The sequence below is a fragment of the Palaemon carinicauda genome, chromosome 40 (assembly GCF_036898095.1).
Source record: "Palaemon carinicauda isolate YSFRI2023 chromosome 40, ASM3689809v2, whole genome shotgun sequence".
NCBI lineage: Eukaryota > Metazoa > Arthropoda > Malacostraca > Decapoda > Palaemonidae > Palaemon > Palaemon carinicauda.
In genome coordinates, this window is record NC_090764.1 from 41,316,260 (window position 1) to 41,340,352 (window position 24,093).

Here is a 24,093-nt window from a genome sequence, read left to right on the forward strand (position 1 = left end):
CATTAATTTTGAGATGATCCATACGAGAAAGTTACTCGGATGTTCCGCAATTTGAGGATTGCGGAAATATTTACAGATGAATATTGTTCATTATTGTTTTCCCAAGGATGATTAAACTGCCATGTTGGACTTGGCCTTTCTCCTGATATTATTTCATTTTTTGTCAACAGTCGATGCATTGTGGGTGACAAGTCAGTCCCGGATCGTCCTTTGGTTTTTGGTTATGAATGCTGAAACTATGATTGTTGGCTTTGTTTCCAGATTATCCAATGAACTACGATTTTGTAATTCAACAGTCTTAAAAAGAAGAAAAAGTCAAATTGGCTACCATGGATTCCGTAATTGGATTGGCTGTAGTTGTTGCCTCTCATAGTTTGAGGTCATTGGACGTTATCATGGACATTACTATCTGCTGTGGAACTTCAGTAGTAATGAATATAATATGAAGAAGAGATTGATAACCAACCTTCCCCGCCTGCGACTTCTGATTCTATCAAGGTAAGTGAAGTGGCTAACCTAAAAATATATTACCTTTTTCGAGGAGTTTACAGTAAAACTTTACCGAGTTTTCCATCCTCCGAAGTGTGGTAGGTTTACAAGGTAGTTAGGTGGGTGTGGTTAGGTTAGTTTCCCTTGTGTTACTTTTTCTTGTAAGGGTAGGTTAGTTATGGTGGGTGTGGTTTGGTTAGACAGCTTTTCGCATTTCACACTTTTTCTCCTAAGTTAGGTCTATATGATATTGTTTTATGCATGTTTTTGTATATATATTTCATTAGAATCCCAGCCATTTTTTTTTTGTCGGGTAAAACATTTAAAAAAAAATTCTAATAAATTCATCCGGTAATTTTATGTAATAGCTCCGCCAGCAAATTATCAAATTTAAGTATTTACAGTATACTAAAAACAAGGAAATCAAAGGTTTCGTTTGATATATAAATCTAAGCGGCTCTAGGTCTAGAAGTGGGTAAAAAATCCAAATTAAATTTGACCCACCTGGAAAAAACCAAGTGCCCCGACTTCTTAACACACACTAGTTCCTCTTCAGACTGAGCTCTCGTTTGTTTGTTAGAAACATAGATTGTACATTACCAACTGTACTCTATGCAGCAAGACGTCACCCAAACGGCATAGTTTATAACCAATGATGATTATCCACTTTTTACTTGGGAATAGCATTTTAAAAAACTATCCAAGTGACTTGAATACCCAATCAGAAGACCGTTTTACTAGGAAACTGAACTTTGAAACTTTTCCCACAATTTCCACCATTAATTTTGCAGTCTTTTAAAAACCATGGAGGCGTGTGAACCTTCAATAGTGCGGTTTCTCATTTACCATCTACTTTGAGATCAATTTCTGTGGATTTTCCCCCAAGTTTTTGTCTAGATTGTTATTTAAATTATAAAAGTTTTGTTTTGCATTATTGTGGTAACATCGAAAGAATAATAAAGCATTGCCAAGATCACGGTGTTATTAAAAGTAGAAGTGACACTATTTGCCCCACCTGTGGTTGTAAGTGCCGACTTAACAAAAAAAAACCATTTGTTCCGTAACTGGAATACAAGCTAACGCGATTTAATAGGGGTATTACTATTGGCGAAGCTGAAAGGATGAGCCATTATAATTTAGCGAGGGTTAACTACCCATTCCGCTAGTTACCGGGGAGTAGGGGTGGTAGTTTGCTACCCCTCCCACTCGCAGAAACGAGGAGGATCATGGGAAATGTAATCTCCTCATGGATTTGCAGGGTCACTGACCTTACTCTGAATCCCATTCCCTCCCCAGCACGTCGTCCCAGAGCCCACGATGTCGGGTAGATAAGTCTCTGGACGGCAAGGAGAACTACTCTTTGACACGGGTATTGCAAGTGGGCGTGTGAAAAACGGCAAACTACGTCCATCGCCCACTATGTGCAAGGCATGACACAGAAACCTTGATATGTTTTCAATCGGTCCTGTGATGGATGCACAACAGCTGGGTTAGTACCTCAAGCTCCTTAATGAACAACTAGTAGAAGGGTAATGGCATTGGTTATACAGGTTTTAGTCTGATTGAATAAAAGGGAAAGTCTGGCTTGTTCCCTTTCTTCATTCTCCCCTCTTGGGAAAATCAGCATCCTAGGTCTGCACAAGCTGACCTCAAACCTCTGCGGGTAAACCATTGCTCCATTGTGTATCGGAGTATTGTCCCAATACTGTTGCGCCTCTATACCCTGGGGAGTTGGTATTGGGAATGTCTCGGTATCCTCAATTATTCCCTGCAAGTCTCTGAATAATCTTTACCTTGACAGTCACATAAATAGTTTCTCGGCTCGCACAGCTTGCGTAGGCCACAGACCATGCTTAGCAGGTTTAGCGAGGTGTTAGGGTCTCCTTATTGTTGCTCTAATCTCTGCGCAGTAGGGAGTACCTTCGGGTGAGGCCAAAAAGCCAGATGGCAGGGACAACCAAGCACCTAGTGGGTGAGTCACCCCTTTTTAATAGCGTTGGTTTACAGTACATTCCAGTTACGGAATAAATGACAGATCCTGAGGTAATTTGTATTTTCCCTAATGATACAAACTTTAGCTATTCAAACATGCTTGCCCACCAACCCTGTCCCCCTTGAAGTACTACCTCCAAGAAAAGTGAACTCAATCACTGGTGTGTGAGTGGGAGGGTACCCTCTTGCTAACTAGCAGGATGGGTAGTTCTCTCTCGCTAAATTTTAATGGCTCGTTCTTTCAGCTTCACTGAAAGTAATACCCCTTTTAAATAGCTAAGGTTTGTATCGTTGTGACAGAAGACATGTTGTATTGAAAAACAATAAGAAAAAAATGTAGTTTTTACATATCCATTTTTTAAGGGAACTTGGTTTGAAAAGTCTCATTTAGATGTACTGTAAAATCTAATTTGTTACTTGTGTATAATTATATTGGTATTAGATTTAGTTATAAATTTGTTGAAAATTAATTAAGAATTTCTCACAAAACTATAAATGATTGATGCTCATTCATTCGGGAGTTTATTGTGAATTGGGTATAGAGTCGGAACGGTGAAGCTCACCTTTACCCTCCAAGCTATGTAGCCTCAGTACACAAAGGGCTATGTAAGGGGGGTTCACAGGGGGGGGGGGAATGTTTGGCAAACCCCCTCCCATTAGGTAAGGATATGGCTATTAAGTTAGGTTAGGAAAGGTAGTTTTTTAGGTTAGCTTAGCTGGTGGCCTTGTTTATTGCTAATTTTACTTATGGCATTATTCATGTCTTAAAATGGATTTTTTAATTCATTCCCCACCCAAAAACCCTGGTTTCCCGCTGGGGGTCCCCCAATATAGGAAAGGTTAACAAATAGGGTAATAATACTGATCCTCCTTAAAAAAAGAAAAAAAAAGTTTCAGCTTTAGATAAAACGTAATTCATCAGAAAAAAAAATTCAAAATTATGAATGGCAGAGCTTTTGTATACAATTACCCATTATCTTCGCAAATACGCAATAAGAGAGAAAAAAAAAATTGACTTATGGTATATAATGATTTTTACCAAGCCCCTTCTTTATTGTCACAGTGACAGAGTAGCTCCTGTTACTACTTATGTTTGTTCCTATTCTATTAAGTTCCACCCCTTTGCGCATTGTGATAATTTTCGCCCGAATGGGCAGTACCACCACCCACTGATATTGTTGCTCCAATACTCTTAATATACTGTATTACTATTGGTTATTAGATTTTGGTGGGATTTTTTACCAGATGATATGGTTATTCTTGACTTTACTGCACGTGCATGAGAAACAAAAATTCTTTTCACTCCCATTTTGCGTGACCTGTAATACGAGTTGGCCAATCAGAATAGATACATTATAATCATATCATTTGATTGGTCCTTGAAGACAAATGTTATTCATGCATCTCTGCGGTAGCCTGCTTATTTTCAAATTACAAAGCCTTGCTTGCTTTGGCCTCTGGTGACCGCTTGGAGCTTGACCGGGTCTTTAGTTTAGTTATGGCAACTATTTGTACAAGTTGGGAATTAACCCCACATGAAGCTATTACAGTAGACTATTTTTAACCAATAACGAAGAAACTAGATTTTGTATGTAATCAGTGTGTGCTTCCTCCAGAAATAACTTGCCCCAAGTGTTACAAACTGTGTTCATTGCGGCCTGACATTCATTATTGGCAGTGTCACTGTAAAGTTAGAAAACCGGAAAGTAAAACCGTATCCTGTGTACATTCCCTGCGAGTGATTATAAGAATACATTTGAACCGTGGAAGTTTAATCCTTTTCGTGAACCTATGGTTACAGAAAAGTTTTACTCGGATTTTACAGGAACCTAAATTTGGTTCCTGAAGCCTTTGTTAATTGGAGTAGCTTTTGTTCAGAGGTAACTGAACATTTTGCTGAAAACCAGCCACCAATAGGAGGGCCAGGCATTTTTGTTGAAATAGACGAATCAAAGTTTGGAGAGTCAAAATATGAATGTGGTTGAGAAATTCCTGGTGTGTGGATTTTCTGTGGTATAGAGCATGTGCCTTAAGAGATTTTCTGCAGTGCCACTAAATGAAACTCCACATAGAGACACTGCAACATTGATTCCTCTTATTCAAAAGTACATACAGCCTGGTAGTATTATAGTCGGTGACGAATGGGCCACATACGGGAAAACTAGTGAATATGGGTACCGGCACTTAACTATAAATCATAGTAAAAACTTTGTGGACCTTCAAAATCCAGAAATCTCTCGCTATAATCTCATTATATATTTATAAGATCTGTCCGTAACTACAAAGAGTTGCTGCTCTGATTCTTTCTTGCTGCTGGAAAATTGTATCTGCCATTTGGGCATACAATCAACCCAGGACTGAGTGGCGATAACACGGAACCAGTACCCAGTGGCCATACCCCACAACCAGGACCCAGTGGCTGTACCCCACAACCAGGACCCAGTGGCTGTACCCCACAACCAGGACCCAGTGGCTATACCCCACAACCAGGACCCAGTGGCCATACCCCACAACCAGGACCCAGTGGCTATAGAGTCCTTTCAATACATGTCATCAAACTTCCGGTCCGCCATCTTGGAGGACATACAAAGACGCGTTCAGTGAATAGCTATGGTTGAACTGTTGAATATTTAGCCATTTCATCACATTCACATTCACACGATGCCCAGTTTTTGCGCTATTGTTGGCTGTGGGAATCGAGGACGAAGAGATGACAAGAGTTTCTACCGCATACCGGCAGTTATTCAGAATCAGGACAAAGATACAGAAGAATTATCCAAGTGCAGACGTGACTTGTGGTTGACCAGAATATCACGGGCTGATCTACGTGAATCCTCACTACCCTAAGCACGTATCTGTTCTGATCATTTCATATCAGGTCAGTCTCGGCTAGGTCCTAAAAGTATCATTATTCTTGTGTAAACATGCTATATCCGATCGCATGGGTGACTTCAAAAGTATCATCGTCAGTTCAGTGTGTAGTGTGTGTGGGGAGGGGGCATCTCAATTTTTAAACATCAAAAGGGGCATCTCAGATTTACAAAACAAAAATTAAAAGCACCCATATTGGCTGTATTAACAAAGGCTACTTACCTAGGGGTCTCTTTCGCCAAGGTGCTCATGCCTATATATAATTAAGTGTATATTTATATTTATTTTAATTTGTGTATTAAATTGTGCAGACATACAGGCCTATGTGATGAATAAACATTGATTATAAATGATAATAATAATATCTGAAAGCTGGTTTAATCCGAAGGGGTCTTCAGCTTATATATGAAACATCGAAAAAATAATTAAACTTACGCATTTAATTGCAAGGAGGCAAAACGATCATCCAAGAGCATTATAATAGAGTTTGTCCATCATGTTTATATGTATATAAGAAATTATAGCATTTGTAACCAAACACAAACACAATGGTTAGGCATGAACTGATAAAGATTTGACATTATAATGCAAAACTTTTACATACATTTTGACAATAAAAAATTATGGTGCTATTATAGTATGCTATCTACCGTCGAGTTTCTACTATAGTATGGTATCTACCACAAAGTATGTTATCTACCGTCAACGTTAAGCCTCCTGTTTGATGAGGATTATCAAACAGATTACTTAGTACCAGTAAGTTATCTTCATTGGAATTTAATGATAGTTTAATAACTTTTATTGGCAGGACAACTTGGGTGCATAATTATAAGCAGTTCGTAGGGAAACTTTTATTACAAATTATTCAAAGCTCATCATACAACAATGTTACAAGTTATTCAAATGGAAAATCAAATATTACAAAACTGAAAGAAAATAATCTATGAAAAAAAAAAAAAAATCAATCAATAATTTATTCTACTACTGCTTGTAAACATATCTTACATCATTCAAGAAAGCAGAAAATACATCGTCGCCTTTTCTCAGAACTTTCCAACTTTCCAACAGTAATGATCTAAATGGGTAGTGATCCTCCTTATTAGAGGCGGATTAGCAAGTAGACCGTATCCTTAGGGACTGATGGTAGATACCAAAATCGGCGGTAGATAGCATACTATAATAGCACCAAAATTATAATACACAAGGTTAGGCTAAATGATCAATATTAGCATTATAATTATAAACACTTTCTTCATCGGCCCAGTGTTTATCTAATTTTGGACTTAAAAGCATTAAAGGGAAAAACAACAAATTCTGGAAGTAGATTATTCAATGGAAATGTATGCCCATTCATGTTCTGGGTTGGCCGACAGTACCAAGTAGTTCACCATATCAATGTATGAAATACTGGGAAAATTCTCAATATTTTGACAATGAATTCTGCATCTGGTATGGATCTAGGCCATCAATTAGATCGAGTTTCTGCTTGTAAAAACGCTTATCATCACCTGACAATTGTTTGACAAAGTCACTCTTTGTCCATATTCGCTGTAGCAGCCGCCATGTTTTCGCTTTGTATGTCCTCCAGCATGGCCGCCGGCGATTCCCAGTGACGTCATTGAAAGCACTCTATACCCCACAACCAGGACCCAGTGGCTATACCACACAACCAGGACCCAGTGGCCACACCCCACAACCAGGACCCAGTGGCCACACCCCACAACCAGGACCCAGTGGCCACACCCCACAACCAGGACCCAGTGGCCATACCCCACAACCAGGACCCAGTGGCCATACCCCACAACCAGGACCCAGTGGCCATACCCCACAACCAGGACCTAGTGGCCTTGCCCCACAACCAGGACCTAGTGGCCTTGCCCCACAACCAGGACCTAGTGACTTTGCCTCACAATCAGGACCTAGTGACTTTGCCTCACAATCAGGACCTAGTGGCCTTGCCTCACAATCAGGACCTAGTGGCCATACCCCACAATCAGGACCTAGTGGCCATACCCCACAATCAGGACCTAGTGGCCATACCCCACAATCAGGACCTAGTGGCCATGCCCCACAACCAGGACCTAGTGGCCATGCCCCACAATCAGGACCTAGTGGCTTTGCCCCACAATCAGGACCTAGTGGCCTTGCCTCACAACCAGGACCTACTGGCCTTGCCTCACAACCAGGACCTAGTGGCCATACCCCACAACCAGGATCTAGTGGCCATACCCCACAACCAGGACCTAGTGGCCATATCCCACAACCAGGACCTAGTGGCCATACCCCACAACCAGGACCTAGTGGCCATGCCCCACAACCAGGACCTAGTGGCCATGCCCCACAACCAGGACCTAGTGGCCTTGCCCCACAATCAGGACCTAGTGGCCTTGCCCCACAATCAGGACCTAGTGGCCTTGCCCCACAATCAGGACCTAGTGGCCTTGCCCCACAATCAGGACCTAGTGGCCTTGCCCCACAATCAGGACCTTGTGGCCTTGCCTCACAATCAGGACCTAGTGGCCTTGCCCCACAATCAGGACCTAGTGGCCTTGCCCCACAATCAGGACCTAGTGGCCTTGCCCCACAATCAGGACCTAGTGGCCTTGCCCCACAATCAGGACCTAGTGGCCTTGCCCCACAATCAGGACCTAGTGGCCTTGCCCCACAATCAGGACCTTGTGGCCTTGCCCCACAATCAGGACCTTGTGGCTTTGCGTCACAATCAGGACCTTGTGGCCTTGCCCCACAATCAGGGCCTAGTGGCCTCACCGAAAAGGTAGTACCCAGTGGGGCGTCTCAAACCGTAGAGCCGGTTTTCACTCCTGATTTTAAGTATTCTGACCCCGAATCAGACTGTTAAAGTAAGCCATTATAGATTTAAGGGGACCGTCCGCCATGGGGTATTGACATAACAACTTTCAGCAATCAAAAATCGTTTTATTGCTTCTATGTATGCGTAAACATGTCGTACATGCTCCCCAGAAGTTTCAGCCAATTATTTTTACAAATAACGAAGATATAGCGGTTTTTAAATGACGTCGTCATCCTTACTGTGTCATCTGCATGACTGAGTTTGACAAAATCGTCTTTGTGTGTTAATTTTGCATATCTATAGCGATTTTTCACTGTTTCAAGCTATCGTACGTCTGGCAGAAATGGAAGGCATTGGTAGAGTGTAGTTGAACGAAACTTACTCCTACAATAACAGAAGCCAAAGTTTCCAAAGATGTATAGATGTTATAATGCATGCGTTTGTTTACTTGAAGTTCTTATGTCATTGTGTTTCCATAACGTCCTCAGGAACTTTATAGCAAGGCCAATGTTACCTAAGGTTATAGAAAGAACAAATAGTCAATCATTTTTCCAAACAATGAAGATATAGCGGTCTTTAAATGATGACGTCATCCTTATGGCATCGTCTGTATGACTGTGTTTGACAGATGCGTAGTTCTCTCTCTCTCTCTCTCTCTCTCTCTCTCTCTCTCAATTTGAACTGCCATCTATATCAGCCAATTGCTCTCTCTCTCTCTCTCTCTCTCTCTCTCTCTCTCTCTCAATTTGAACTGCCATCTATATCAGCCAATTGCTCTCTCTCTCTCTCTCTCTCTCTCTCTCTCTCAATTTGAACTGCCATCTATATCAGCCAATTGCTCTCTCTCTCTCTCTCTCTCTCTCTCTCTCTCTCTCTCTCAATTTGAACTGCCATCTATATCAGCCAATTGCTCTCTCTCTCTCTCTCTCTCTCTCTCTCAATTTGAACTGCCATCTCTCTCTCTCTCTCTCTCTCTCTCTCTCTCTCTCTCTCTCAATTTGAACTGCCATCTATATCAGCCAATTGCTCTCTCTCTCTCTCTCTCTCTCTCTCTCTCTCTCTCTCTCTCATGTTTTGAAATCTCGTACTTCTGGCAGAAATGAAAGGCATTGGTAGAGGGTAGGTGAATGAAAACTACCAGCTACGAGATCAGCAAAGTTTCCAAAGACATATAGAAATTATAATGCATGTGTTTATTTGCTTGATGTTCGTTTGTTGATTGTGCTTTCACAACGTCCTCTGGAACTTTATAGCAATGCCAATGTTACATAAGGTGATAGAAAGAACAAAAAGTAAGTGGAGAACAAGAAAAAAGAACCAAGAAAGAGGGAAGCATGAATATGAGTACAAAGCTGAAAGCTGCTAACTAAAACACTGGCAACAATTAGAGATTGCTGGCAACTCATAATATAGGAATAGTGAACTGAGGGTTCAAATACCTCGTTTAGGGTGCATTTATGTAGGAATAAACAATAAAAGTTATCGTATTAATATTATCTTGATTTCTTTTAGAAAAGAAGCGAAAGTTTGCTGCAAATCTTTGGGAGGTCATAACTCAAAAACATACTTATTCACACTTGGGTACATTTTTCTCACTTATTTGTTGTTCGATATTAGAGAGAAAGATATCGTTGAAAAGAAGAATAAAAATCCCACAATTCTGTCAGACAAAATTTTGATTTTCTTTTTACATTTTTTTTCACGATTATTTTCCGTCTAGACGATGAAAAAAAATTAAAAATTCATTAAAAAAAAAAGAACAGAAAGGAAAATAAAAATTCTGTCTGACAGAATTGTTCTGTTGATAAAGTAGTTTTTATGGTATAAGTTTCAATACAATTGGTATTATAGTAGTCGGGAAAAATGTACCTGAATTTCTTTTTTAAATCATGATTTTTGCTAATAAATACAAAAGTTTTTGATCAAATGACTTGAATTTTTTATATGATGAAGGTATTATATACATTATGTCTAAAACTTAGGTAGAAATTGTGTAATTTGGATCATTAGAAAAAAAAATGGCGGACATGGCGGAAGGTCCCCTTAAGGCTCGGTGTAAACTAAAGATATGGCAAAATACTCGCCCACGTGGCGAACGCGCATAGCGCAATGTATACCGCTTGCCACAACATACAGAGGTGATGTAATCTGTATGTGATTAATAATTGTTAGTTCATTAACCAACACACTCGTAGAGCATTGTTTAATGTAAACTAAGGATGCGGCAAAATACTCGCCCACGCCATGAACGCACGTGGCGCAATATGTAGGCCTACCACTTGCCAGAACGTATGGAGGTGATGTAATAATGAATTGAGAGCGAAGCGAGCCACGGCTGAGCAATGACCAGTTTATGTTCAATAGAAAATGGGCCCACATAAGTTTTGTTCCTCATATTTTTGCATGAAATTCCATTTTTTTTCTGATATTCTCTTCTGCAATTTGTTACATTCCAATAGCCCACCTGGAGTTCCCAAATTATTGTTGGGTGGTGGTAATTGGAAACAATACATTTGCAGAAGTTAATGACATTAGAATTCAACAAAACTACTAGAAAACTAACAAGAAAAAATTTGTATCATGCAAAAAGGACTGGGTGGGATTCTAATGAAATATTACCAAAAAAAAATTTTAGCACTAAATTATTTGCTTTCAACGAATTTGAACATTTCCACTGCAAATAAGCCATTCTGCCATAATAGACCCCTCCTTCCTGAATCACATGTAGGAATCTGGGATTGTTGTGTGAAAAAAGTACAAAACATGATTATTCAACACTTATGAGATTTGTAAAAGGGCACAGAATCTGACATATCCACCTAACCTAACCTAGTATTTTCTAGGTCACAAACCTGATTATTGTATTTAACACTTTTTGAGATTTGTCTTAAGAATATGATTCATAATAATTGGCAAGAGCATTGGGATAGTTTAGTTGAATGAGATAAATTATGAATGTTATATCCCCTTGGAAGTATAATATAAGGCCCCAAAAGTGGGAGACTACTACTTGGCGTCCTCAAATTGGTGTCACACTGATAACACATGAATATCTGCTAACTGGCCAATGCCAGCCATATTGCAGTAACTGATACCCTTGACAATGAGACACTTGTTGAAGGAATGCCCCATTTAAAGTACTGAAAAAAATAAAATAGATATGCTTGAGGCTTGAGGTGATGATGGCAGGTTCATCCTTGCCAATATTCTTGGACATGTCATATTTTGTTAATGGTATTTTTAGATTTATTTCAGAAGCAGGTCTTCTGAAAGCCATTTTAACTTTTATAATGACATTTTTGCTTTTATGGTTTTAATTGAATATTTTATTCTTTATTTGTAAAAAATGATATTGGCATCAATGACTTTAGATGTCAAGATGCCAGAAAACTTTAAATCAATCAATCAATCATTTGCCAGGGCGGCACTCACCACTTTGCTCTTGATATTCACTCTTGCATCGGATCCCAAGACAGACTGCTTCGGTCCCTTCACAAGCGCCTGTCGCCAAGGGATTGTTGACCACAAGGAGATCAACTGGCCCCACGTGAGCAGCTTGGTGATGATTCCCATCGCGAGCAGACAAAGGGCAGACGACTGAGGAAGGTATAGAAGCAGGCCACCGCTTTGAGGATCAGCATCCGTCTAAACTCTCAGCAGTTAGAGGGGTACCTCACTTGCCAGGTAAGGAAGCTAACCCTTCTTTACAGGTTCCCAACTTAGGGCTTCTGGTTGCCCAAGAGATCCTCTTGCCAGCTCCACAGGTGGTAGGGCCCCCTCTTGGTTGAGCGCACTGTTTAGTGTATTTGTGATGAGCAGTAATGGGGTCCCTTCCCATTTTCAATCTGTGGGTGGTACCCTAAGGACTCCTCTGTTGGCTTCTCCCCTCACCCTAAGATGAGTTCCAAAGGGTCAGCTTTGGCAAGACCTGTATCCAAGGGGAGACCTCTCTTCCCCCTGAAGAAGACTTGGGAAGAAAGTCGCAGATAAGTCTGGGAGCCCCTCACAGGTACATGTGGCACCTGGAAGACCAAGGAGGAAACGAAAAAAGATAAGGCCGTCTCCCTCTAGGGAGAATAGGGTGTTCACCCTGTCAGACTCTCCACCTCATGCCTATGGAGGTGATGCTGTCAATCTCTCACCCTCCATCTCAGACTGATATCAACCCCAAGGCCATCTCTTTTGGAGGAATACCTGCCCTCTTGCAGGGAGTCGAGGGACTTTTTTTTTTTTTTTTTTTTTTCTTTTTTTTTTTTTTTTTTACTAAGTCCTCGGTGAGAGCTTCCGTGCCTCAGCAAGAGGGGTTGAGGGAAGTCTCAATCAAGAATGTCGAGAGATGCCCTGTCAGCGGCCTATCCTGATGACTACGCCCACCCTGGAACCCTACGGTTGAGAGCTCAGAGGTGGATGAGCATCTAGATTTTGCAAATGATCTATTGCTTAGGGTCGCTAGTTCAAAGCTAATAGAGGCCGAGTAGAGGGAGTCTAAGCATGCCCTCTGTCAGGTCTTGGCCTGCATGAGAACCCTCAATGGTCTGTCAAATTCATCGATGGCACTGCAGAAGGGTAAAGATACAGTACAGTCCTGGACTGTGTCTATGGCATTTAAGAGACCCCTGAGGGCCAGTGCAGTCTTAACCCGGGTCAAAAAGTGTTGAAGAGTGCTAGGAGGAAGGCAGTCTTACAGGCTACTAGCTCCTCCAGCTTCCTCCAATCAGGCTCCTGCTTTAAACTCCTCTTACCAGCATTAATGCAGCAGAGGAGGTACTACGAGGTGATTAACGAGCCTCTTCCGGCCCTGCCTCTAGACCACTTTATAGAGGCACTTACCAAAGAGGTTCACTTCGAGAGACTGTCAGGACCCTCGGCCTCGTTATTAGCTATGGAGAGCATTAAGCAGTAGAAGGTCGCGAAGTATATCATGCAGGCGACCTCGTGGCTTGATCTCAGGTTAGATTGGTGGGCCACCTGATCAGGACTGAAGACTGGTCACGGGGGCCACCTGAAGGTCGATGGAGACTTTTCTATTGTCAGGTACTAGGACTATAAAGTTCCTCTCCAACCAGGTGGTCACTATCCTTAAGCATCGGGACTCTATAATAGAGAGGTTCCATCAACAACTTCTGCAAGCCAAGGTGTCAAGGCTGAGAAACATGTTTGGAGGGGAGTTCCCTGTTTATTTCGGAAGATGTCGAGTGGGTGGCAGAGAGATGGAGGATGTCTAACCAAGACTCCCTCCTCCAGAGGGCCCTTACATGAAGGCCCTACGAGGTTATGCCAGAAAAGAAACTACTTCCACCCAAACCGTCGATGAATAGGGTTACGGATACAAAGGAAGTGTTAAAGACTGGTATACCTAGGCATGATCATAGACACTGTTCAGCACAAGCCTTCACATCTGACGAAAGAATGCAGAGGCTAAGGAAGGTAGCAGGGTCCTTTCTCAGGCGAGAAGAACTCCCAGCTCACCTGGTTGAGTTTCATAGGTCACTTATCATCACTGGTCCGTCTAGTTCCCACTTCGCCTCGGGATAAGATCGTTCCAGCGGCACACCTAGTCCAAGTGGAGTAATGTAATCGATTCCCTGGACACCCTACTATGGTCAGAGGCACGGACGGACGGACCTCGGATGATGAGTGGCAGATGAGAATCCCTTCGCTAGATTTTGTCACATACCAAGTTTTAATCTTAAATATTATTATTATTATTATTATTATTATTATTATTATTATTATTATTATTAGCTAAGCTACAACCCTAGTTGGAAAAGCAAGATGCTATATGCATAAGGGCTCCAACAGGGAAAAATAGCCCAGTGAGGAAAGGAATATGGAGATAAATAAACGATATGAGAAATAATGTACAATTAGAATGGAATATTTTAAAAACAATAACATCAAAACAAATATTTCATATATAAACTATAAAAAGACTTATGTCAGGCTGTTCAACATAAACATTTGCTACAAGTTTGAACTTTTGAAGTTCTACAGATTCAGCTATCCGATTAAGAAGATCATTTCACAACTTGGTCACAGCTGGAATAAAACTTCTAGAATACTGTGTAGTATTTAGCCTCATAATGCAGAAGACCTGACTATTAGAATTAACTGCCTGCCTAGTATTACTAACAGGATGGAACTATCCAGGAAGATCTAAATGTCAAGGATGATCAGAATTATGAAAGATCTTGTGCAACATGCATAACGAACTAATTGAACAAAGGTGCCAGAGATTAATATTTAGATCAGGAATAAGAAATTTAATAGACCGTAAGTACCTGTCCAATAAATTAAGAGGAGAATCATCACCTGAAAACCAGACATAAGAACAATACAAGAAACAAAGTAGAATGAAAGAATTAAATTACTTTAGAATAGATTGATCACCTAAAATCTTAAGACTTTCTTAATAAACCAATTATTTTTTGTGAATTTGAAGAAGACACAGACATCATGTGTTTCTCAAAAGTAAATTCCTGTTGAGAACCACACCTAAATTTTTAAGTGAAGTCATTTAGAGTTAGAGATATTATCAATGCTGAGATCTAGATGATGAGGAGCCACTGTCCTAGACCTACTTATAATTATACTTTGGGTTTTGTTAGGATTCAACTTCATGGCCCATAATTTGCACCATGCATTAAGTTTAGCTAGATCTCTATTAAGAGATTCAGCAACCTCAGATCTACATTCAGGAGATGGAATTGATGCAGTGTGTCGCATCATGTCCATATGTAACAAGCTTTGAAGAATATCCTGTAGTCAATATGAATGATCAAAATTACCTTTGTGTAGCTCAACAAACAAGTAGATAATTAAATGTAATTTAAATAGAATTGCAAACAAGTAGATAATTAAATATAATTGAAATCAAATTAAATCATTATTGCTTTTCATGTTTGAAGAAAAATTCAGTTTAGTAATTAGTTTCATACTTGGTTCTAATGATGCATTTCTCTTTTGCAGATGATGTACTTGAGATTAGCAGGTAAGAGGGTACTGTATTATCGAGACTTTAAAAGCCAGACTGTTTATTTAATACCAAACCCAGTCTTTAATGGTGGTCCCACGGGAAACACACACAGTGAATTTCAAGTAATTTTGCATCTCTTTTATCACCAAATCTTGTATTCTGTAAATCTAAATATCCTTGTGTGTCTCCTGGCTGGTGACGTCTGCATGTGGAAACCTGGCGGTGGAACATATTAAAGGATTTCGGTTCCTTTAATGTAACACGAGCATGTGGCATCAGTATTGACTGGTTGTGTAGATTTCAGTACCTCTTGTGTGGAGTAGATTTTTAGGTTTAATATGAATTAGAATCAGTCTTTGTATTTTAGTAATGTAATTTTTTGATATTATTTTTTTGCAGTTCATGAAGTAACATAAAACAATTTGCTTATGCTGCATGCTTCACTTTTACTGTATATGTATCTATTAGATATTGAATTTTGTTTATACAAATGACCTGAAAAGCTCTTATAGCCCAGATAGTCTATTTATGGGGTAAGTATACTATACATTTCCTTGCCAAAACACAAGAATAACAATAGTGAGGCAGAGTATAGTGGAGGCCTCTGGCTGAAGTAAATTTTGGACAAAGGGCCCCACTTTTGGGGTATTTTTCCACAAATTTGGAATTTTGTTGCTGTTCATGGCATAAAACTTGGGTACCTTATCAATATCTAATCAAGCTTAAAATTTTTTGGGGGAAATTTAATGTTAGCACTCTAATATCCCCAATGTCCCTCAGAATGTAATAATAGATTTCTATATGGGTAGATATTCAACAAATAAAATTTTGCTTTAATATGTAAGATTAGTTTATAGCATTATTTAATTGCAACAATTAAAATTTCTCATCACTATGTAAGGTTAGTTTATGATAATTTAATACTGGGAAAGGCTTGTTTTTGCTAAGGTTTACTTGTTGTGACAAGCAATATAATGATAGTTTTATGAATACACTATTTCTCCCAGAGCACACATTGAGATCAAAACACAGGTAAGCTGTGAATATTGTTGTTGTTGTTGTTCTTCTTCTTTGTCTGCTTCTCCTCCCACTTCTATGTGGGGTTGATGTTTTTGGCCAGCGTTCTCCATCTACCGCTGTCCCACACTTCATCACTGGTTAGTCTCTTTGATCGAAGGTCATCCTTGATACACTCCATCCACCTTCGCTTTGGTCTCCCTCTCCTCGTTCCCTGTACCTCCATTTCTATCACTCTCCTTCCAATATACTGTTCATCTCTTCTCATAACATAAGCTGTGAATATTGTTAATAAAACTAAATCTTGATGGTTGTGATATTGTAAAGGAATTTATAAAAGTAGATCCATAGCATATAAAACTTATAGAAAAAGTAACAGTATGTCAAATAGATATGTGATTAAATTGTTAAATATTAAAAGATAACTTACCTAGAGATGTATTTTTTGCTAGTAAAAGGTACACTCTAGACATGGGGAAAAGGAGGATCATGCTTTCTTTTACCTAGCTTTTTTGTAAACAATGGAGGAAAGACTATACTTTTCAGGTTGATTTTTTCTGGCGTTTCACAAATATTACTTGTTCCGGCATAAATACAAACCCTCTGCTATTTATAGGGGTATTAGTTTTGGCGTAGCTGAAAGACGAGGCATGATAATTCTAGTGAGGGATAACTACCCCATCCGGTAGTTAGCGGGTGAGGGGTGGGGTAGACGGGCTACCCTGCTAACTCACACAGTCTTGACTTGTTGTGGTTTGCGGACTGTGGCCAGAGGTAGCACCCGAACTGCCTAGTGTCGGAATACCGACCACACTCAAACGTTCACTACACAAAAAAATATACGACGGTGGAATACCCAAAAATCTGGGTAAAAGGCAAACAATCAAGGATGAACTGGGCACTGGGCACCACCCCTTGATTTTATACTGGGCACTGGGCACCACCCCTTGATTTTATACTGGGCACTGGGCACCACCCCTTGATTTTATACTGGGCAAGGCGACCCAGCAGGAACCTTACTTCCTTCTTCCCTTGCCTTGAGCTTGCTGAATAAACGTGTAGCATGACTGCTGATTCATTTCTGGGAAAATGAGCAGTATACATGAATCGCTTGAATCTCAGGTTAGATTTTATAAAGGAAATAAATAACTCAACATATAATGGGTGGCTGAGAAGGGGACACAATGGTGTAAGGAACTGAAATGAAATGCTGTCTTCATAAAAACAAAAAAAATATTTATTTGTAAATGGAACAAAAAATCTTTATCGTTCCAGAGAAGTTCCTAACGCTATGCTGCAAACATCATAAACACAACCGTGTGTATTGCCTGCGTGGTCCAACTATCTTAACAAACAACACTACTCCTACACTAAGCTTAAAGGAGAACCCTGCAACACTATGGTTTTATGACATCTGTAATGACCAGTAATAAACCTGAATAATTAATATCAACCATCTAGAAAGAAAATATAAAACTCTGAAAATACTGTACTGCAATAATTTTCCCTAAAGCAATCCTGTCCTTATCAATATCCAGTCTACTATTAGGCTGCAAAGTTACTTGAAAATTTTTGGTTTCTGAATAGTATGGCCGCATACGACGCTGTGCATGTCTCTGTGGGCTTATGATAGCAATGTCTAGAAAATCTCCAATTGTAAACCCACACTGTGATAAGGTTTTGTTGTCATCGAAAGTTTTCTGACTTACAACGATAGTGCCTAAATCTCTCATTCTTGGAAGGGGTTTTGATAATTCTGGAACGACCAGACTAAATTCGAACACAGTCCCTCTCCTCCTAGCATCTGAATTCACTTCCTGGATCAACAAACAAATATTCCATTTCAATAGCTCCTGTGAACAATTAATGTTTATGACACAATCTCATGTTACGGGATTCTTCCTCGTTATACTTCGTACACCGAAACAAAATAGTCATCAACTTTACGGCGTTAACTGCCCAACGCAAGCAATAGACAATGGCCTTATAATGCCTTTGTTTACATCCCCTCCACAAACTGTTTATACTTATCCGAAATGAAATCCACTCGTTTTTGTGTTATTCAATCTAACAACAAAGTACTGTAAAGTACTTCCAGTTAACAGGCAAGATAATATGAAAACAAAGCAGCAACACCGACCACTAAACACAACGGTAACAGGCAATAAGCAACTTCATCTTTCCTATATACTTAGAAGAATAACCTAAACTTGTCTCCCTACTGGGTGTAGGGGCCTACTGTCAGTACCTGTTAAAAAGAAATAATAAAGGATTAAGGCACTTTTTGGGGGGATACTTGAGGACTATACACAATGTATAAAAAATAAAATACTTTTTCATACACAAACCATTAATTATTCCATTTCCCCCCATTAGTCCTCAAGCCCATCCAAAAAAAGCCTCGTAACTGACAGCTACACCCCACACAAACTCTCTACATTCAAGTGAAAAAATTTTATCTGGCAAAAATAAATTCAGTAAAAAAGGTAGGATGATCAACTGAAAAAGATTCATCATCCTTCCCTTCAGCTACTTATCAGGTTAAATGTATTACATTAGGTACAGTACATTGTTTAACAGTTTTGTGATATAACAAAAAGCAATAGGAAGAGAGAATAAACTATCAGACACAATGGAGATACAGTACTTAAAAACAAAAAATTAGATTATCATCTATTCCTCCCAACAATGCTCCAATAATATACAATGTAATAAATTTCATTATTTACAGGAAACTTTTCAGTATTACAGGTATATGATCATGAATTATCAAGAAAAAAAATTTACATTCATTGCAGTCCAAAACCAATACAAAACTTATTGATTTTGGACTACAGGTATTACAGGTTAATAAAAACTTATTGAAACTAAGTCAATCTACAGTACAACAATTATTGCAACCATTACAGAAACCGTGACTAAATAAAGATTTCTTCGCACAACGTGTCCCATTCTACAGCCTTTTAACTACCCCAATGTGGGAATCAAAACATGACTAATAAAAAAATTGTAATTACCATCAAAACTTCCTATAAAAACTGTACAAAGATTAATTCAGTGGGAGATTTATAGTTCTTCCGAGTCTCAAAACGGATTTTGAAGCAAAGCGAAAAATCTATTTTTGGGCTCAAGCCATGTCGTCCTGATGGAAGCTTCCTATTGGCAGCTTTCTAAGGGATACAGTATTTGGCTACAGTGATATCCCAGAGAAATGACCATAGGTCTCCAGAATTCTAACTCCTGGCGCGAGTATCCTTAAAATATTTCTTGAGGATATCGCATAATATCGGGACGTATATCTTGATACGACACGTGGCAATCTTCACCCCGAATAGAGTTTTCGCTCTGAGGGGAAGAGTGTCGAAATTGAAGGGGATCCGTTATCAAAGTTACCCTTTTTTCCCTACTATTACAGTGCCCAAAATGGCCAGTCATTCCTTGTTTTGTAGCACTTTACGCACGGTGTACTCCCTGCTTGCTCTAGTGTTCTAGATCACTATTTCGAGGATTTTATCATGCATTCTCCAGCATCTTCTGCCTCTGGAAAGTTGAGTATTTAATCTCTCCTGTGTATAATTTTTAGCTCCCTTCTCACAGTTGAATTAGCATAATTTTAATGTGTTTATCGGAGCATAGCCGGTAACCGGAGGCGCCATTTTGGATGCTGTCGTTCGTCATGCATGCCTTGTTTAGTCAGCAGAACGACATTCCCGGTATTTAGCTTTAATGAATTTTAGCTATTTAGGCAAAATTATACTAGTGAAGATAAGATCATGCACGTATATTTCCTCTTCCTTAAATGTAATGATCGTATACGTTATTAGAGTCTCGGTGATATAGCGTAACAGAGATCTTGCCCCGCGCTAAGCTATCCTAGCCTACGCGCTTTACTATACTTACGTACATTATCCCTGTTTACCCTCGCGTATCGTTTTATCAATTGAACAGGAGATAGTATATCTCCTAGAATTATTTATATAATTCGATACTCTTCTCTTTCAGAGAATTAAGGGTAAACCCTTCCTTCCCTCTGAGTGTCGCCATTAGGTGACAACCCTATCTTGGTCTTGCCATAAGTAGTATACTCCGGCTTGACTAGGCTAGTTTTTTTTGTCTTCCCCCTTGCTGGCGAATATCCCAGCTTGGTATTAGACAGCAACTCAAGAGTATTCAGTCTTTATGCCGACAACTCGGCTGCCGGGGGAGTAGTCACTCCCTTGCCGGCTTACTGTTGCAGGTATAGGAAGCCTAGCTTCCCTAGCCCTCATCCGAAGTGGTAGTACATTGCCGCCACCTTCTCCCTTGCGGTCTAGAAGACAAGTCTTGTTTTGGCAAGGTCCTCAGCTGAAGAATAGATATTCTTCTGCCACCCAGGACGGTGCCGATATTGAAACGATGTTTCTGTTTGTGACTGGAAATGGCCGGCAATCCTGCCGCCTTCTCTCGACACAACACACAAGACCCTTTCCCTGCCCCTCTCTGTCCTTTAGCGATATCCTAGCCATCGCATGTCTTTGGCCGGTGTCCTACAATCTCCCCGCTCGCCGGGTGAACTATGGTGCCGGCCGGGCTCCGACATAGGCAGCTTAATAGCCGCTCCGACCTTCCCCCTACGGACGCAAGGCTCCGGAAAGGTTGTGCCGGCCATGACGGCTGCCGGTGGGAGACCCTAATGTCTTTGAGTGTTCTTCAGTCCTCCCTTGGACTGCCATTTACATCCCTGGAACCGGCAGTGGCCGGCAACAGATCTTGTGGCTGGGTGGAAGTTAAAATGATTTATCCCCCCTTCCATTTGAACCTGCATTCTGGAAGAAGGCAGTAGGGACAGTAGTACCTACACCCTTATTTATTGTACTAAACTATAATAAGGTAGCCTTTCTCTCCATGCTTTCTCTCTCTCTGTCGGCTAGTGCGTCAGGTACTAACCTAGACGGCAGCATGCCGGCTGGACCGGTGCCGCCAGGTACTAGCCTAGCTGTCAAAATTCTGTCTCGGGACATGCGCCGGGATTCAGAAATCTGCTGGCGAGCCATATTAATTTTTGCAGCACCGGAGACCAGCTAAGCCGGCGACTCTCAAGTTACAAGCTGGGTGTCTTTAATCGATTGATAACCTCGCATAACAATTGGTATCTGCGGGTGATCGACATTCTTTGAGGTAAACCAGAGACAGAATCCGTAGACTCAGAAGAGGACAATAAAAATCCCAAAAAATCAGGCGATGACTCGGGGCAAAGTTGTGTTTCGGGTGACCCAAACAGTGGTGTAGCGTTCAGGTTGGATACACCTGACTGTGCCACTTCAGCCTCGAGCTCTGACCGGTGTTTTAATCTACAGAATGTCGGAAAGAGTTTGAATTCTGAGGTGACTCAAGAATGGAGGATGGTTCCCTCTCTCTAGTATTCATCTGGTCAGTGAGATGAGGTCTCCACTCTAGGACTTGAGGCTGAACTAAAGGTATGTCAAGAACAGGACCTTTTGACCTAGTCCATGGGGGACTAAATCCACTAGAGGTGGGATCCTCAGGCAACAGTCAGTCGTCACAATCGGATGGCTAAAAGCCGAGAAAGTCATAATCAGGATGAATAGACACTGCCGATTCAGAAACAGGGCTATCTAAAGTAGCAGGTCTTGACCAATCTGAATTAGAACTCTTGGAACCAACAGGAGGTAGTTCCAATAACGGAATACTAGAAACTTCCCAGAATTCCCATCTCCCGGGAGGATGAACGATACCTTCCTCTCGGAAAGAGGAAGCTACGAATTGGGGCGTTGGAAATTCAGGCAGAGGAGAGTGAACCACCAATTCGGGAGACAAAATTGGGGTTTCGCACATTTCAGTGAGGCTGTTCTCCCACAGTGGAGGACCAAACGATCTCGAAACGATTCTGGCTTTAATACAGGAGTCTCATCACAATTTTCTGGATAATGTAACCAAGCATCCAGTGCTCATAAGCCCTAGCTGGCTTAAGAATGGGCTTAGGCTGAGTAATGGCTATGGTAGGGCGGTGACTTTTCCTCTGTCGTCGGGGCTTGTTACAATCTCGGGAAAAAAGGTAGGATGAAACTACTGCAGCCACCCCATAGGAATCACCATCACTACTAAAACCAGAACTCTCAGAGACTTCAGAGGAAGTTGGACTATCATCCACGAGTCCTGGACTATTCCGAGTCTCTCTTTCAGGATCAGGACCCTTTGGATACCAGAGAAAGTGCCTCCTAAGATAAACTGGAGGTTTAAACCAGGCCTTTAACTGTATATGGTGAGCTCTTACCAGTTCACCATCAGGCAGTCTCTGCAGCTCATAGGTGACCTTATTCTCGTGTACCTTAGTAACACGGAATACCCCGTCAAACCTAGGGATGAGCGTGTTCGTCAGAAGGTGTCCCAACAGGTGCACCTTCTTGAGCACCAGAGAGCCCTCTTTAAACGGTTTGTACCGAGTATGTCCTTCAGCCCATGGGCCTCTTGTTTCTGCTGACAGCAACAGAATACGATCAACATCGTGAGCACCTTTCAGTATGTTCTTAGCTGGAGTACAGCCAATCTCAGTGTGATGGGAATGGTTGTAGCTGAGAACTACTCGGGATAAGTACTGGTCCCATTTCCGAGATTCCCCAGAAATCGCCCTCAGTAACTCACCGATGGTACAATTCACCCGTTCCACTGCACCATTACTAGAGGGTTTATACGGTGTTGTTTTCACATGTACAACATTGTACCGCTCCAACAACTCGGTAAATTCCTGGGAAATAAACTCAGGGCCGTTATCCGTCAATATCCAGACTGGAACACGAGGAATAACAGGAAAAACTCGGTCCTCAAGTGCCTGGCATATCGTACTGCTCTTCTTATTCCTTATGGGTACTGCTGTCACCCACTTGGAATAATGGTTGACTACAATCATCAGACGCCCAATAAAACCAGTACCGGTGGTTGGGAGACTCACAAGGTCCATAACAACCAATCCAAAGGGAGAAGAGGTCACTATTTTCAAGGTCGGTGGGGCAACCACCTCCCTTGCGACCTTACAAGTCTGACATTCCCAACACGTCCGGAACGTATCTCTGATTACATTAATCAAAGATTAATTGCAATAATTTTTCCGATCCCCCAGTGAGTATTCTGAAGGTGTGTCTCGGCAACTAGGTCAATCAGGACATTGAAGGTGACTACTGGGACTACTGAGCCGTCTGGGTTCCGCTTCACTAGCAAACCCTGGTGTACTTCCAGGTCCGACCAACATCTCCTATAGGGTAGATAGGAGCCTGGAAGTTGAGATACAGGAAACCCAGAGTAGATCATCTTAATGACAAATTGAATCTGTCGATGATCTTGGATCTTGGACACCTGACTAAAAGACAGAAGAGCATTTCCGAACACTCCCCGACCGGATTCAGGGTCGGTTACCTTCATAATACTGGTCTTGGTATGCGGTGAGGAGACAGAGTACCTTGAGAGACAACTGAAGAACAGTAGTGTGGTCATATACCAACTGTTCTCGGGGTGAATCCAGTGTCAGGTAGGCTGCGTACAGTAGATTCCTACCAAGAACAAAACAAAAGTTAATGTCATTGGCAGCTACCACCGCATAGTTAAACAGCGGTAGCCTCCACCCGGAAGGACACTTCACCTCTAACTGGACATAGCCTAGAATGCTGGTGCAGGAACCAGTCAACCCCTCTAGCTGTTCTCCTGACAGTACCTGGTACTGTATGCCAAGTGTGTACAACTGGACTGACAAGGTGCCTTTTCTGTCACATACTGGATTACAGGACAATCCTCCGGTGTTTCCTGATCATCAGTGACCAAGCCCTCAGCGTCAGGCACACAAGATTTTACCTCCGCCTTATGGCCCAGAATCACGTCAGTTGGAGGGACGTAATTGTGGAGCTCGATCAGAGGGATAAAATGCACTCCAGACAGACACTGAAGA

General features: G+C 41.1%; 1 long non-coding RNA gene across 1 annotated transcript in view; it reads left to right on the forward strand.

The window, feature by feature from the left end:
• The first annotated feature begins 264 nt into the window (after positions 1-264).
• LOC137631731 (uncharacterized) overlaps positions 265-24,093 on the forward strand; it is a 123,551-nt gene continuing 99,722 nt past the window's right edge. The window contains exons 1-2 of the long non-coding RNA XR_011041940.1: positions 265-498; positions 15,134-15,155. This is a non-coding gene — a long non-coding RNA (uncharacterized lncRNA). The remainder of the gene's footprint in view (positions 499-15,133; positions 15,156-24,093) is intronic.